General features: G+C 42.0%; 1 long non-coding RNA gene across 2 annotated transcripts; it reads left to right on the top strand.

Annotated features, from left to right (window-relative positions):
* Positions 1 to 10,518: 10,518 nt before the first annotated feature.
* On the top strand, positions 10,519 to 11,969 carry LOC128146988 (uncharacterized). Of its 2 annotated transcripts, none has more exons than XR_008236908.1 (2): positions 10,519 to 10,765; positions 11,611 to 11,969. It is a non-coding gene; the product is annotated as an uncharacterized LOC128146988 (long non-coding RNA). The 2 variants fall into 2 exon arrangements; XR_008236906.1 differs by having other exon boundaries at positions 11,608 to 11,969.
* Positions 11,970 to 12,759: the final 790 nt, after the last annotated feature.

The raw sequence follows: 12,759 nt of genomic DNA, 5'->3' as shown, positions 1-12,759 counted from the left end.
CCATTGTTTACCTATGCCAATTTCATTCTAATAATTGCAATCAAACTAATTAACGTGCACCATTTCCATTTAAAATATCTCACAAATTGAATAGAAATCCACAATGTCATAAAGCTGTGAAAAGTCAAGCATTGCTCTTGAGTGCACTGAGCACAGGCCAAGAAGAGTATGGATCTGGTGGAGAAAGCCAGGGTGAGAGCAACAAATAATGCTGTTATCAGACACTGTGTTTTATAAGCACAGGTTAAAAGAATTGGAGTTATCTTGTCAAGCAAGGAGAAGAACTAGAGGGCGGATGTGATACCTCTTGAAATATGTAAATGGTTAGAGAAGTGGAATGAACTACTATTTATTGGAATATCCCCTGTGGAGAGGATGAGACCTAAAGGGCTTCAACTGCAGCAAGGAAGGCTTAGGTGAGATATTAGGAGACAAAGTGTTTAACCGTAAGGGCTAGTTGGAGGCAGGACTAGGAGGCCTGGAGGGGCTGTGCACTTACCACCAGAGAGTGGCCTTAATAACATCTACCAGATGTGGGAAAGGCCTGGCTGGCTCTGCCACAAGGCAAAAGGATGGAGTAGATGAGCTCTTGCACTCCCTTCCAGCCTTCATTGCTGTGTTTCTGAGATTCATCATGCTGGAAAGCCTTTCTGTAATTACTTTGACCAGCAACATTAGTTCCCATATCAAAGCCATTTTATTCATGGGATACATGAGCACATGTGGATAGAAGTTCTCTGAGGAATGGAGCATTGCATCCATAATTTTATTGTCATTTGTTTCTGAGTTATAACACAGTGCTGTGGTCTAACTCAAGATATTTGTGAGTTATCAAGAGCCCTGTCAGTAGAAAGCATCTGTTTTATTTCAATGTTTTGAAGGTTAGAGGCTAGAAGCTCAGCAGTAGCTTCATTTCTGTGGCCTAAAGGGTCACTGAGAGGCTAGCTTATGCCAAAAAAAATTGGAGTTTATTATTTTTTTCTCAAGGTAACATTAAGAGAACCATTTTTTATAAATCTTTAAATAATGAATGAACTTTTCTCCATTATTTCACGTGTACCCTTAAATAACATGCCATTATGCTAGTCACATCATAAAATTAAACAGATTAGAAACAAGTTAAATAACTGATATAGTTTAATAGTCCATGTAAGTAAAATACAAATGGTAAGCAAATAGCTTTAATAGTAATAAAGAGGTCTACTGACATTGCATCATAATGAAGCTAATTTTTAGAAATGCAGATGACGATTTGCTTAAAAAAAAGCAGTTTAACCTTGACAGTGAATACAGCTTTCAAGCCAGCCAGAGGAGATGGGAGCATGAAATTATATTCCCAGGTATCTATGTTATTTTGGAAAACAGTGCCTTATGTTCAACGGAATGTTTCCCCAGCATCAGAGCATGAATATAAGCCAGTGGCATCCGAAAGGGAATGCCTACATCTGCACATACTGATCTAGGGCTTTCTTTGGTCTTTCAGCTGTAGGAAGACAAGAACCTGAGATGAAATCTAGTCCTAGGAAGAGCTGCTCTACGTGTTGCTGATATTCTCCTGGACTCTGAGACTTAGCTACTTTATCTGAATTCACCTTTGTGTATTCTCCTTGAAGAGAAGTCCTCCACCACTCTTACAGGAGTTCAGTTTCCTATGCCTCCACCTTCCTGAATATATGCCAGTTTAAATAAGAAAACTGCTGTGTGCATTTCCATATAATCAAAAATAAAGATCTCTCATCTTCCTTCCTACAGAGCACTTTAAATGCCACATCCCAGCCTGGCATTTATTGACAGAGGCAAAAGCTTCTGACATAGTTTATCGGCCTACCCCCTGCTCCTCGGAGAGGCTGAGGTTGCAATACAGCCACCTGGGCAGTCCCTTGCTGTTGCTGTATGCAGTCCTGGTAGAGAACAGGCACTGACGGTGCTCAAACACCAATGTGGAAAGAGCCCTTCTCCATGTTCCCAAAAACTTCCAAGTCCCATACCCGTATCCCCATGCCCGAGGATACCTTCCTGGGTTGTCCTTCCCGAGACGTCTGGCCCACCACTTCCATTCTGTCCCTTGGCATGAACTGTGTTTGGATACTGTCTGCCCCTCCCTGCTCCTACCTACCCAGGGGGCTGGAGTCATTATATCCTGTCTTTCTGCATTTTTTGATTCTGCGCCTCATCAACACTCTTTTCTGCAAATGGTTGGTATTTGCAGATTGGTTTTCCCTCAGCACGTTGAAAGAGCTGCTAGCCTTGACGAAGACATCAGCTCAGGAACATCTGATAAAATGCACTATGAAGTCCATTAAACCCCCATCATGAGTTGTCCTCTGTCATTAATAAGGCTGTTACTGCATCTCATGTTTATCGTCACACCCTCCTCTTGAAAGACCTGTCTGGAAGCATTTAATGTTTTTACAGCTCATCTCTGAGATTTTTTTTACCTTGTTCACTAGCTATTCAATTCTGTTATGTACTGTAGCACAAGAAAAAGGTCCTCATCACAATTTCCCAAAGAATGAGTGCAAGATTCAAAGTTAGATGTCAAAGTGCATTCACTGATAGCTATTCAAGGGAGCAAGCAAGGTTTGCTCTGTTGCTAACCAGCATTTTCTGAGTCTTGGGTTAATGACAAGTCCATCAGATCCTGTTGCTCAGCAAAAGCTATAATAGAAACAAAATCTAGATGAGGCCATTTCTATTATTCTGTAGTATGTAAGGTTAATGTCCTGTACTTTGAAATAACTCTCATTTCATTTCTATAGGACTTTAATAGTCTAAAACATATTATGTTCACTGGATACATTAGTAATTATGTTCTTGTAGCTTAAAGCAGAATCATCTGCTTTTCAGAAAAAAAAAAAGTCAAATCAAAGCTATGATAATGAATAAGGAAGGATAATTGAAGCTATGCTTTTTGTTTCTTACTACACTGGCATCCTTCCTTCTACTCTTTTCTATTCAGCTTAAGCGATTTGACTTCCTGAGCCAATTCTGTAGCTAAACTAGTGCTCTAATTTTAGGTTTATCATATGGCCTACAAGACATTTTCTTTGTGTGATTCTGCAGTGTGGGTTCCATACAGTCATTACTGTGTTGGGGGTCAGAAGAAGAAAGAACATTTAGACTCTTTTTCTAATTCAACCTGTGTATGTTTGTAAGGAATTTAGTTCCAAGAGAGCTCTAAATAATAAAATGCATGGCCTCACAACACGCTGCAAAGTGCTCATTATTTGGTATCCTAATACACTCTGACTCCTTTTGCAAACAGATGCTCCAAATACTGTTCTTAATTAAATATCAAGGGCTGGATTCAAATGTTGGTCCATGCCAGCAGAAGATAGCACAAATCTTGGCACCAGGCCCTGATCCAACAAAAGAATGGTTGTGAACGCCTGAAACACTTGCAGGCTCCTCTCTCTTGTGGGCAGACTTGCCAGCCGTCAGGATATGATGCAAAAAGCCTGGATTTTGGGGTGTTTCTCAGGTGTCAGGGTGGTAGAGCAGTCCAGATGGCTGCTTGACAGCATGACTTGTGTACACTTTGGACATGTTGCTCTCCAGTCAGGCTGGAGAGAGCTGCTTAGTTTTATCGTCAACAGCCACCACTACAAATCCGTTGAAACTTTTAATGAAGATATAGGAATTAAAGTTGCTAATGGAAGAACTGTGAACTGAGCTTTTACTTAAACAGTGCCTCTCTTTCCCTTATCACCTTATGGGATTTTTTCTGTTTAATGATGGATGTGCAATAGTTTTTTGATAGTAATGGAGATGGTAAAAGATTTATTTTGGGGGTGGGGAGTGGCTCTTAATACTCAGATTTTTGGTGTTTGGGCTTGACAAGAAGAGGAGATAAAACACTTTGAAGAGAGGCAAAGAAAAGGAAAGTGCAGGTAGCAAAAGGATCTTTTCTTTCAGCTGATGACTTCTGAGCCACGTCAACATTGCACAGTGTAACCTTTCTCGAGAAGACTAGGTAGCTTTGGAGAGTACCATGACTGTACAGCCTTACTGGTCTGTTACCAGAGATTTCAAAGATTTCCAAAGATTCAGCATTTCAGATTTTCAAAGATTTGGCATTTAACTGCAGTGTCAGGGCTGAAGAAAAGCAAAGACGTAGCACAGTCAGATCAGCCATTGCATAATATATACTAATCCAGCTGAAGCAAAGATTTTGGGTTTTTTATATCATTTCTTATGGGTTCACAGCTCTTTTGAAAAAAGATTTCATCTTGGACAGCAAGGCTAAACTCTTTAAGCAAGAGGCACATATAAAATGAGAACAGAAAAGGAGCAGGAAACAAAGATAAAAATTAAGGAAGAGGCAGAAACGTGATTTTGCCGTCTGGGTTGCTTCTTAGTTCCCTTCTCTAGCTCACTGGTCAAGTTATTTCTTTGGCTTAACTGGATACCCTGGGTTCAAAGTCGTGGGTAGCCTGGGGCTGGGGAGCTAATAGACAGCTTTCCAGGCTGCCTGTTCTCCCAGCCTCTGTGTCAGACTGTTAACCTCCCCAAAGGTCTATTACCTACTTTCCAACACAGAAATTTTAGTCAACTGATTTATATCCAATGCTTTTTTTATTTAAAAGCCATAGTGTTACCACAGTCCTTTGTGTAATATGAAGTAGGGTTTTATTTATTTTTAACTTTGCTGTATTTTGTGCACAACTTCATAGAGCAAACTGATTCAAAGTTTTATTTGCTTTATAGGTCTATATACCCTCAGCCAAAACTGAGGCACCTCAGTCTACCATCTGCCTTTCCTCAGCATGTATAGACACAATTTCTAGGGCAGAGAGACCTGGGTGGTGCCTCTTCTCCCTTCACCACTGAGTCTTAGAGGAGAAGCTGCCAGGAGAAGCCAGCCTGAGACTCCAGCTGGTGAGAGCAGCCAAAGCAAGGCTTTCAGGATGTTCAGAAAACATTTTACTTTTGTATCACTCTTTCTCTGCTGTGTGCTGGCTGGCTCTGGTACTGCCTCTCTCGTGATTGCTTCACCTCTATATAACTCATTCATCAATCTGTTCTTTTGCCTTCTTTCACCTTTTCTGTTCAGAGTCATCCTCATTTCACAGTTTTCTTTCTGTTTATCTGATTTCCTTCTAATTCAACCCATCACAGGAGAGAGAGGAAGAACACCTGTGGAGCAAACATCCTAATTTTTGCCATCATTCCAGTGAACCTCATTGCTTATGCATTATACCTTTTTCCCTACTCCATTTATGTCTGATCTACCTCTGTTTCAAGCTGTGTAGTACAGAGACTTCCTACGACTTTTTGTTTGTATAAGGATGCCTCATTCATATTTGGTCCATAGTCAGCATTAGAATAACTTGTTAATGCTTAATACTGACACACAGAGTCAAAATAAGCAGGACCAGCACTGTAGGACTTCATGATATTCTAAAGAAAAAGCACTTGTATTCTAAACCCCATTTTACTTTATTATCCCCTTAGTTTCAGGCACTGGGAAAAATCTTCCGTGGCTGCATCTTACCAATCTACTGTTTGCTTCCATGCTCAAGTGTAGTTTAAGGCTTATGACCCTCATGGAAAAAGATGCCCCTTTTTGGTGGAGAATTGGATGCTTAGCACAGCAGAAGCAATAAAATTCAGCACCTGTGGATGCACACTCGGGTATTCCTGAAAAATTTGTACTGATCCTGTCTCCTTGAATGGAAATGGTCACAAAAGGCGTGCAGGCAGTTCCTCCTTGGAGAAGGCATCTCTGCCTTTTCCTCACCAGATCTGTTGTGTAGAAATCCCTGAAGAAAATTGGAGGCACAGCTCTAAGGTGGTAATGCCTCTTCTCCCATATGTCCACTGGCACTTTTAAGCATTGTCCGAGGCTTTTTACCAAGCCCATCTGTTCGACTTTATGCCACTTCTCTGCAATATAAGAGAACTAGCGGGCTTCCACTGGGAGGCAAAGCAGAGTACAATTATCCTCTTACAATATCCTCACAATATCCTTCTCTGGGTGCAGTTTACCGCTTGGCATCCTAGTGGAGTTTCACCCTGGGTGTGTATTCAGAAGTCTTCAGGGCTAACACACTGTCAATGAATAACTCCTGAACAGCAAACCATAACCATGATTAAGGAATGGGAGTGATCCATGCTTGGAAGGATTTGGGCAGCAAAGATACAAACACGTGTAGACCTGACAGGTGCTATGGAGGAAACAGCTACAAGATAGGCTGGGAGCAGTGCTGTCGGTGTGTGGGGCTGCTGCACATCAGCTTGGACCCCCAGACCGAAAGGACCTGTGGAGTCCAGCAGCCAGGGTTGTGTATTTCCTCACCAGGGTGAAAACGCTGAGGAAAGCAATATGAAGAATGGAAAAAAACATGAGCACACAAATTTATGAAAACTTCAACATGTGATTATGCAAAATGCAAGGTGTGGCTGGATATATGTGTTTTCTCATTAGGATGACATTCACATGATTACAAGCAAGCAACCAGAGATAAATCTGTCATCTTGCAATCAGTTTGTCATATTTTTTCCTATTTTGGTTTTGTGTGTGTGTCTACCTGCAAAAAGGAAAATCAGGTAAGGAAAAGGAAGAACATAAAAAAAAAAAAACAACTATCAAAATTGACTGTATTTCCTCTAACAAAATTTCCCTTTAACAAAAAAAGAGAATTTAGTGTTGACATGCAGCTTATTTCTACCACAACCAAGTAAGAAATGACATTCCTGCCAAGCATTACAAGACCATCCCAGTCAACAAACTCTTTTACATGTCAAACTTCATGGTGTCTTATCAGCAATAAATTGCATTCCTAGTGGGTCAATAGTTTTCAACATGCCAGAATCAGGACTAGTTTTCACAAGTCCACTGGGTGGACAAGCAAAGCCAAGATACTCAGTGCAAGCTGCTTTGAACAGTCAACTATGTAATGGTCTGTTTTAAAATTGTGAGGGATTGTTGTATGCACCTCCACAAAGATAAAGTTGTTGCTTTGTATGTCAGTTATTTCTGACTGCACTTTTCTCCTTCCACCTAATTGGTTTGCATGTCTGGCAGAGTGCAACTAATTGCCTCTTGGAGTATAAACAAGGTCTTAAACAATTTTTTTCTTTCTATGCAGAAATTAAGAAAAATATTTATTATATCAACTTGGAGTTACAGGAATAAACAACATGACTGGCAGAAAGTTTTAAAAGAGTTGTGAAATTTTTGGCATCGAAGAGCTAAAGCAGTCACAGAATCAGAGCGTAGTGGAAATGACCTAGGAACTTTGGAAGCCCTTTTGATTCATCCTTGCAGCGCCTGTCCAGAAATGTTGAAACCCTGGTAAACAGACTCCTATTTATCTGCAAAAATATATTACTCAAGTGGCAGTGACAGTATTGACACAGTATTGCACTGTTATGCAGCATTGTCTGCAATGCTTTTTGGATAAGAAAAGTAAAATGTGATTCATTTAGTGTGCCGCCTTCCCCAAATATATATGGTGCTATTCAGTTGATTTTTACAGTGCAACATACAGAAGACGAAATCCCAGTGAAGTAGTTTCAGGAATTTATCACTTATGGCAACAGCTATAGTATATTGTGGCAATTAGCAGTTTGCAAGAACAGAATCTCTCTCCTTCAGAGCACCATGGTCATGACAATGCATCAACTATATGAGGACATTACACACTTTTATAGGCACAGTTAAAAGGGTTGAATGAGTTTGCTGAATATATTCTCTGTATGGGGTAATGCTTAACTGTAATCATTGTATATTGAATGAAGCATGCAAGTTATCTCGCGTGACCTGATTAGTCAGAAATAGTGTTTCCACTCTTTGGAATGAGATCGTTATCAGTTGCAATAAAACAAGCAAGACTATACTTGATGTGAACTCTGTGCTGCTAGCATCGTCGAGTCTTTGAACTTGTATATAAAACATTTGAGAGACTAACTCTAAGAAACTGAAATGGAGGTAAAGCAAACAGCTTCAGAACCTGATTACGACAGCAATGAAAGTATGAGATAATGAACTCGGTTTGGGAAAGCCACCTGCAAAATTGCTTCTCAAAGAAACAAGAAGTGTCAATTTTATCTGTATCCTAAAGCAGGCCAGTTTCAGCCTGATTACTTTGTCTCCCATCTAAACCGATTTCTGTAAGGTATACTGCAAGTACTTCTATCAGGAATTTGCTAGACTCAAACGTGCTTGATCATATGAGTGTTTACCACATGGAGGTGCTCCCCTGCCAACCTCTGATCTCAGCTTATGCTTTACTTCGATTCATTTGTACAGGGCAGTTGCCAGAAGCTGGAGCCTACCTCCTGCTTGGGTTGGGGTGGGCTCCCTCCCTCAGCTCTCCCTGCACTTGGAGGCCCCACGCTTCTCCTCCTACTTGGACTATGGTGCTTCCAGTTTCCCCATTCTCTAATTCCAGAGAAATAGTTATTTCTGGGAAAAGGCATGTCCTTCAAGGGTTGTTCCTTCTTCTTGCAGAGGGAGCCGGGTGATAGCAGGCACAGCAGGGCACTTATTCTGACTCCTCATGCCTGCTCCTTTGCTTCTGCCTTTATCCTCATTTGAGGATCTGCTGAGCTTCCAAGGAGGCACCTCATAGTGAACTCTGTCCCCTCAGATTAAACCTCTTTCCCAAAGTTGGTACCCATTATTTTGATGCAGCATCTCTGATTCTCAGGCATGAATGCTTTCATATCACAGAGGTCTCTGGGTCCAGGGTTTGGCTGCCCTGTCCCCTTCCTTCTGTCTCAGTCACTCCTGATCCATAGGGTTCAAGTACCTTCTCATCCCAAAGGCTTTATCTAACATTAGCCATTTCTCAGTTTCACAACTTTTCAGCCAGTACCAGTGGTTTTCTATCCAGCCTGTCCTCCTACCCCCTCCAAATATCTTTGGGATTGTCTTCTCCAACCAGAGTAGTCCAAACACATACAGCTATCTAGGATACAGGTGCTGCCTGTGTCACTCAAACCAAGACCTTTCTTGTCCGTGATGCGAGGCAGTCCTTTCAAACACAACAGTGAGTGCTTCTAGGCCACTTCACTTTGCTGTTATTTTATTCCTTGGTATCTCCTCCCCCTGGAAATCCCTACCGTGGTCACTGTTACTCTATCTGCAGGACAGACTTTTACCACCACAGTTTCTCTGCTGTATTTCCTCCTGCCATTTCTGTAATGCCTCTTACCTCTCCACACATTTTTCTTCAGGGAAGGCCAACTGCAATACCACTGTCTGGAGCTCTTCCTTGCAAGCAGCAGTATACTATTCAAGTATGGTGGCCTCTGATAGTTCAATGTTTCAGTAAATCAACAGTTCAACAGTTTCAATAAAGCAAAGCCAGTTCCAGCATCACAAATTCATTTTATGCAGGAATCCTTTTCTGCAGATTGCCAAATCTCTCATCCTGTCAGGCTAGTAAGTCCCAAGATTTCACCTTGTGCCCATCTGCTTTTCCCACCCGTGTGTACCAAAGAATTAATCTTCATTAAAAGCCAACCCAAACGTCTCCCCAGTTCTCCTTCTTGACTGGCTTTCAATTATTGCCTTACAACTTTTGATACCTGGTTGCTGGCAGCTGTTCATGCAGGACCCAAAGTCCCATATTCACATACATTTTACCCGACTCCTGGTCACACGCTGCCTGGGGGTGGCACCGGAGTCAGGCGACCAGCTTTCAAGGATTCAGGTCTCCAGTGCAGTGCCTTCTGGTCCTGCTACCAGTGTGAATAAACTGGTAAAGGAAGAGTCCACTTTAAAGATAAAACTGATTAAAAAATTACTTTCAGAGATGTGTGCCATGAACAAGACTAAATTCTCTCTCATAGGACGATGGGACACTTAACATTTGTTCACTAAGTTCACAAGGAATTGAATAAATGCAGAAAAATAGCCACAAAGAGCTAGTCGTTGCAAAAGCACTGTCCATGGGTCAAGAAGTCCCTGCACAGCACATTGCTGGCGCCTATGCAAATATTTCAGGGAAGCATTGCTATATATGGTTGCCCTAATATATTCTTCCTTTGGCTTGAGTTATTGCTGACAGTCAGAAATGAGACACTGAGCCAGCTAGATCTCCACCTGATCACCTTATAGTATTTTAATTTTCTGTGTTATAAGACTGTACTTACAAGCGTTAAATACTTCCAGGAAGCTCTTGGATGTACTAAGAAAGCAAAAATGAAGTTTCAGAGGTGTCTTTAAGTTAAAAGCTTGAATGACAGAGCTGTTGATTACACACCAATAGCAACAAAACAGAAGGACCAGAGAAGATTTTTAAAGAAAACCTGTTCATTTTTGGTCATCGTAAGCTGGAAGGTCATTTAGGGTCATTCGCTAGAAGTAGTTTCTCTCATTTTCAGCTTCTGGTTTCTGATATTGAGATCTGAAAATTTAGAGAGTTGCTGCTAATTAAAAACCTGAGCTCATACAGAAATAAACTGCAGAAATTGCAAGGGAATTTACAGACTTTGCCCCTCACTTTTTTGTATTCCTGAGACAAATTTGGACAGAAATATTAGAAACCTGTTTACTGAACAAGCAAATCTGCGGAGCTGAGCGCGTTCTGAGTGCAAACGAGCACTTTGTTCATCGTTAACCGACTGAAGCCCGACAGTGCTGAGACAATCTCTTTGTTGAGAGGATCAGACAAGGCAGTTTATAAGAGCCTGACAGCTCGGCTTGCACAGCTTTGCCGGCTTAATTAACACACTTCTGCTCCAGGGGAGGAGGGAGCCTCTGCACCAATGGAGAGCCCCACAACTGTTTCCAAAGCCATCGAAGTGCCACCAGGTGAGATGCTTTACAGAGGGCTAGCTAGCATCACAGGCTGCAGCTTTCCCTTTTTACTCCAGTGAGTACCTAGGAGGGGAAAGCAAATCTGTTTCCTGATAAAGAATGACTCATGCAGGTCGTTTGGCTTCCCCTTGCTATGCTGGTGATAGGGCATTTGGCTGTGTCTTCCAGTGTACATTTTCTATACAAAATACCTGATATACCTATTTGATTTGGCTTTGCCCTCGAACAGATGCGTGCCAGAGCAAACACAGCTAGCTCAGTTGACTCATCAGGTGTTGCTAGAGCTACCTAAAAGCAGTAAGGATGCATTCAGGTCCCAAGTTCACTAAGTTTGTCTGAGGCATAGAAGTTCAGGAGGAAAACTGGAAATCAGCATTCCCAGAGCCTAGATCAGAGTGGTGGCATGTGCCTGAGCTGGGGCAGAGCTCCTAGCAGAGGGCACAGCAGCAGTGCCTGCTGGCCAGAGAGCCTGGCTGGCCCCCTCCGCTCCACCGACATACATCAGCTCTCCTGCCAAGAGCCCCACGGTGCTGGGAAGGGAGCAAGCAACAGGTCTGGGGCTGCCCCACAAGCTGGAGAAGGGACTGCTGATGCTGTTTTCTTCAGTGCTGGCACATGGCTCTGCTGTCAGCTGGGCTTGCTTGAATGAAAGGGATTTTAAAGAATTTGGGTTGGTTTGGTTTTCTGCACAGAGGGTGCAACCGCTCGGTGCTTTACCTGGGGGTAACACAAACAATCCCTCTACCCTTCTGTGAGACAACTTGTTCTGAACAAACTTGCTTTATCACTTTGGTGTGCTCAGGCTGTTGTTTTGTTTTTAATTATTTTTATTTCAGCAGCACCTCAAAGACCCTACCACCACCAGGGCACTATCTTCCTAGCAATACAGAATGTAAACCAGTGCCTTCCCCAAAGAGGTGATGATCTCAGTATGTCTTGGAGGCTAAAGGGAGGATGCGAGGGAGCAAGGGTGCGATGCAGCAAGGCTCTTGCTCACAGACATCCATCAGTTTAATGGTCAAGTGGAAATTGGAAGCTGGATTTCCTGACGCTGTGGCATGCACCCACTTTTCCAGTCATCCCAATCATCACAACTGCACGTTTGGTGATTAACGTGGAATTTGTCCTCTCGCCCACAGCGTGTAGAAAGGGCAGACCTTTGTGGCTGGGCAGGCTGCCTGAGTACTGCTTTTTTAAACACATGAGATCAGCCGTTCTCACTGTCAGGATATCACCTCACAAACATTCATATAAGAGCTAGTCCAGAACAACCATCAAAGAGAAGGAGCAACTTAAAGCCAAGACTGACTCCATAACCCTCCCCAGATAAACAAACCCTGACTTACAACCCCCCCCAAATCCCAGGCTTGAGTGAATACAACTAAAAAGACGACAGCTATATCTTCAGAAGAATTTGGGATAACTGCAGTGGAAATCTCCTTCTACCACAAATCCAGCGGGAGAGAAGAGGAAATGTGTGGTGCAAGCAACAACTATCACTAGCAACATCTCTGCCACTCTCTTCTGCAAAGTTTCGACCTCAAAAAGGGAGAAGTGCCAGACACTCAGAAAACACTCCTTATATTGTGATTTTAAAGGAAGTGCTCAAAATACTGCAGTGATGGATGGCATTATAAGATACCAAGGTTACATTAGAAAATGAACTACTTTAAAATGAGGAACCACCATGTGAAGTGTCAATCACATCTCACTCAGCATGCTGTTATTTATCTATTACCAGAAGCACACATGGTGCTTAGCAGACAAAGGAAAAAATAAAAACCCCACAGCATGAGTTTGTTAATCATAATTAGGCATAATCAGATTGGAAGATACTTTGTCAATTATTTTTGTTGTATTGTGCTGTGTTACATTTGTTGGAAAATGCAAATTTATTAAAAGGGAAAGATTTTGCAGAGAAAGATTTGCATAAATGAATTTCCCATGCAACTTTGTTGAAAGAAAACGTTCATACAAGGAAATGTTTT

The sequence above is a fragment of the Harpia harpyja genome, chromosome 1, assembly GCF_026419915.1.
Source record: "Harpia harpyja isolate bHarHar1 chromosome 1, bHarHar1 primary haplotype, whole genome shotgun sequence".
Classification (NCBI taxonomy): domain Eukaryota; kingdom Metazoa; phylum Chordata; class Aves; order Accipitriformes; family Accipitridae; genus Harpia; species Harpia harpyja.
This window is presented reverse-complemented; position numbering and strand designations above follow the sequence as displayed.